This window comes from Myotis lucifugus, unplaced genomic scaffold (assembly GCF_000147115.1).
Source record: "Myotis lucifugus unplaced genomic scaffold, Myoluc2.0 scaffold_2446, whole genome shotgun sequence".
In the NCBI taxonomy this organism is placed as follows: domain Eukaryota; kingdom Metazoa; phylum Chordata; class Mammalia; order Chiroptera; family Vespertilionidae; genus Myotis; species Myotis lucifugus.
Window position 1 is genome coordinate 13,509 of NW_005873494.1, and position 4,573 is coordinate 18,081.

General features: G+C 49.1%; 1 non-coding gene across 1 annotated transcript; it reads right to left on the reverse strand.

Moving 5' to 3' along the window:
• Positions 1–4,249: 4,249 nt before the first annotated feature.
• TRNAT-CGU lies at positions 4,250–4,321 on the reverse strand. Its single transcript has one exon. It is a non-coding gene; the product is annotated as a tRNA-Thr (tRNA).
• Between the last annotated feature and the right edge of the window lie 252 nt (positions 4,322–4,573).

The following is a 4,573-nucleotide window of genomic DNA, read 5'->3' on the forward strand; positions in this document are numbered from 1 at the left end:
CTAGGGGCCCACCGTCCCCGCCATCTCCCTCAGGATTCTCCGCAAGGCTCCGGGCAGGGTAAGTGCCTGAAAATGTTAGCACACGTGCTCCAGAGAAACCAGGAGTCCGTCCCCTGGGGAATCCAACCTGGGTGCCGAGGACTGTGGTCAGGCCTGGTGGCTTTGGTCACTCTGTGCTCCTCCCATTGATCAGGGTGAACACGAGACAAGTGATGTGGCTGCTTGGCTCACAGGTTGGGCCATCCCCTGGGTCCGTGCCAAGGAATAACGAAGAAGACTTTTCCAAACAGATGTGTGTGTGCTCATCCTGCGGGAGAGCTTCATCTATGTCAGTGGTTCTCAACCTGTGGGTCACGACCCCTTTGGGGGTCGAACGACCCTTTCACAGGGGTCGCCTAAGACCATCGGAAACACATATATAATTACATATTGTTTTTGTGATTAATCACTATGCTTTAGTTATGTTCAACTTGTAACAATGAAATTGGGGGTCACCACAACATAACGAACTGTATTAAAGGGTCGCGGCATTAGGAAGGTTGACAACCACTGATCTATGTGAGAAAGGTAGAGCTTTCTGGGTGGCCTTGAACGAATCACTTCCTTTCTCTTTGCCCGTTTCTGTGGCTGTAAAAGGACAGGGTTGGACGGTTGCTCTCATTCCTAATTGGTAACTTTTGTCTGGAAGGATGGGTTTGGACCTTTTGCGTTTACTAATAAAAACTATTTACAGAGAAGGAGTATTTGTTTCTTTTTTTAAAAAATGTGTTTTCTGTCCTAACCGGTTTGGCTCAGTGGATAGAGCATCGGCCTGTGGACTGAAGGGTCCCAGGTTCGATTCCAGTCAAGGGCATGTACCTTGGTTGCGGGCACATCCCCAGTGGGGGACGTGCAGGAGGCAGCTGATCGATGTTTCTCTCTCATCAATGTTTCTGACTCTCTGTCCCTCTCCCTTCTACTCTGTAAAAAATATCAATAAAATATATTTTTTTAAAAATAAAATAAAAATAAAAAATAAAAAGTGTGTTTTTTATTAATTTCAGAGGTAAAGGGAGAGGGAGGGAGAGATAGAAACATCAATGATGAGAGAGAATCATTGATCGGCTGCCTCCTGCAAGCCTCCCACTAAGGCTGGAGCCCGCAACCCGGGCATGTGCCTTGACCAGGAATTGAACCATAACCTCCTGGTTCATAGGTCAAATCTCAACCATTGAGCCACGCCAGCTGGGCAGTATTTGTTTCTTAATTTGGAATTGCATTTTACGTGCAAGGTCAGAAAGTCCACGGGAGAAAGAAGAGTTCCTCCGCTTGCTCAGCTGCAATCTAGTCATGATAGTTGAGTGTCAAAGATGATTGAACGAGGGCAGACATACCCAAGATCTTGTGGTGCTCGGGCACATTCCTGGGCATCCTCCAGAGCCACCACGATGTCACTTCCTCAGGGAAGACTTCCTCAATCCCTCAAGGAGGGCCCTCTCTTGTCCAGTTCTCTGTCTCTGGACCAGGTGCTGGAAACAGACCTGAGTGAGACACTGTCCCAGCCCTAAAGGCCTCCCAGCCAGGATGTGAGACGCACAGAGGGGTCCCAGACAAGAAGCTGACTCATGACGTGGGGGAATCAGAGGAGATGACACCTGAGTCTCGTCTAAGAGATTGAACCGACTCTGATTCAGTGTCTGATTTCGCTAATTTGCAGCAAGATTTGAGGAGGACAGAGGAACGTGTTGAACTGCACCAAGAGCATGCAGGCAGGAAAGTCTAGATTATGGGAAACTCCACAGCTCAAACGGGCCAGGTTCCTCAACAGATACCTTGCAAGGGAATGAAAGGGAAGAAGAGAATCCTCGTGGTTGAAATAAAAAGCTTAAAAGATATATCAATTTTCAAAATGAGCAAAGTTAAATTATAGGTATGAAGATGCGAAGATGCTCAATTAGGTGATAAGTAAAAATGTGAGGAAGTGATTCCTATAAAAAAAAGTAGGTGGTATGGCTACTTCTGGCTATGAGGGAGTGCCATTTGGAGGGGGCAAATGAAGGAGGTTTTGGGGTGTCTGGCAGAGTTCTCTCACCTGGTTGGTATTCTTACAATTCATTAAGACATTCGCTTGATTTGTGTGGCTTCTGAATCAGTTTTATTATAAAATAAGAGATTTAAAAATATCTCTCTCGCCCAGTGTGGTGCAGGTCAGTGGTTAGAGAGTTGGCCCTGCACAATGAACGGTCTCGGGTTCAATTCCTGGTCAAGGACACGTACCTGGGTTGCAGGTTCAGTCCCTGGCCCTGGTGTATGTATCTCAGGGTGGAATACTGGACTACACTGACAGCATGAGGCAACATATAGATACTTGCCAAATTCTGCTTTTAAGTTAAATAATATTCACTCACAGGAAGAAAGAGGCCTGGCCTAAAGTAGTTTATATTTTTAAAATATCCTAGAGGTTTTAGCTGCCCACAATGTCTGTGTCTCACTACATGGCTCTCAAGCTGCAGTACTAGAGGCCCTGAGTCTGTCCTAGACCTGGGAGCCAATGGCGGTAGGTCTGCACAAGAGGAAACTGGCAGGGGGGGCCTTTGCAGCTCTAGTCCTGCCCATCAGGGAGCACTGATTGTAACTCTCTGGATGGGGAACCAGGGTCACATAGATCCCATCATGACGTCGAAATGACCACGCCCCACTGTGAAAGGGGCTACCGTGATTCGCCACCTTGGGCAGCCATGGCGAGACAGTGAGGCAGCTTGAGGTCCCTTTCCTTGTCCAAGGCCCAGGCTCCGAGTTAGAAGGTAAAATTTGAGGCCACGAGGCACTTAGGAAATATCTTCTCAACTTTCAAATTTTGCAACAAAGGAAGTTGAAGTCCAAGGTATATACGTGGTTGAATAGAGGTCGTGCAGGGAACTCAGTGTAGGTGTCTCCTCCTGCCTCTCCCCTCACCCTTTAAGCCAATAACTACCTCCAGCCCCACAGAAGTGAGTGTAGATACCGGAAGGCCTTCAAGGTCATTATAAGACCTCTCTGCTCCCATGTTCACCCTGGTGCTTATATCTGACCAACCTTGACCTGGGGTCCATAGTTGATTCCTAGCTCTGGCTCTTCACCTTTGGGGGCCCACATTTCCCCCAACATCTGTATGTTGACTTCTTCTGTACCTTGACCCTCTTTTATTGATTTGGCTTGGCTCATCCATCCCCCTCTGCTGGGATGGAATTCTCACCTCCAGCTACTGCAGGAAACCCAATGTCCAGCCTCAGAGTTCCAAGAATCGGTAATCCAAATTCAGAGACAGGATTTAAGGCAATACCCAGTAGTTCAGGAAATTTCTCCCTCCTATCCCTGGATATTTGGAATCTGCCTTTATTTGCATTCAGTAACAATTCCATGTTGACACTGACACCTAGTTCAGCATTCCCTTGAAAAGCCAAGCATCTCTTCCATTTATTGGAATATTAGGGAAATGATAAATATATTTCCCTGGTGCCTGAGCCCACATCCTATCTTTTGATAACCCTAGACACTATTCCAAAGAGACTCTGCTGACTTTCAGTCCACCTGAAGTTCCCTTTGGTGAACTGCATTGAAAGGTAATGTGACTTTTGGTCACATTAACAGAAGTATGGAATGTAGAATGAGGGAGGTTAAGTTCCATTAGTGAGACTATATCTGGAGTAGTATTTTCAGTGCTGAGTGTCACAATCAAAGAAAGGGACAGACAGGCTGGAGCGTATCCGAATGGGAAGCACTCAACATAATATCCTATTAAACTGGGCGGTCTACCTTAGAGATGACTTGGGGGGTGTCATAGCTGGCTAGGGCCAGACTCAAAGGCTCAGTTCACAAGGGCTGGGAAAGGAATAAGCACCCACCAACTGAACAATGTGGTTGGCTTCCTGATTCAGACAAAAAAGGCAGGGGCATGCACGGTGTGGTTCACTCACCTTTCAAGGAACAAATAGAACCCAATAAAACCCATCTCCAGAAGCTCAAAATGCCCTTTCTGGGAAGTGCTCCCACCCTCAGGACATACAAAACCAGCATGACAGGACCATACTCGGCTATTCCAATGCTTAGTGCGAGCTGTTCACCTTGGGTGTAGGTGTCCCCATCAGCAACACAGGGATCCCAGACATGTCTGCTCTGTGCAAGGCTTATGAACAAAACCCGAAAAGTTAAAAAAGCCAAGTAGCAGAAGGTGGGGGCAGTGCACAAGAGGCCACCAGAGGCCCACTGCCTAACCCCAACCTGAAAGTCCAGGCACGGACGGGGTTCGAACCCGCGATCTTCGGTTTACGAGACCGACGCCTTACCACTTGGCCACCGCGCCCGACAGCCAAGCCAGCGTTCGAAGCTCTCAGTGGAGGGCAAGTGGCGCAGGCGCGGAGGGGCGACGCCCCGCCCCCGGCCCCGCCCCGCCAGCCCGGCCCGCTCCCCCGCCCACTGGGACCACAGCCAGGCGCCTGCATCCTGCGGGTTGTGGGGCTCGACCCGTAGAGCTTGAGAGCCCGCCCGTCCTCACCCCGTCGCCGCCAGCGCCCCCGGGAGCACGGCGCCCGCAGAGCCTGGGATGGAGCCCAGA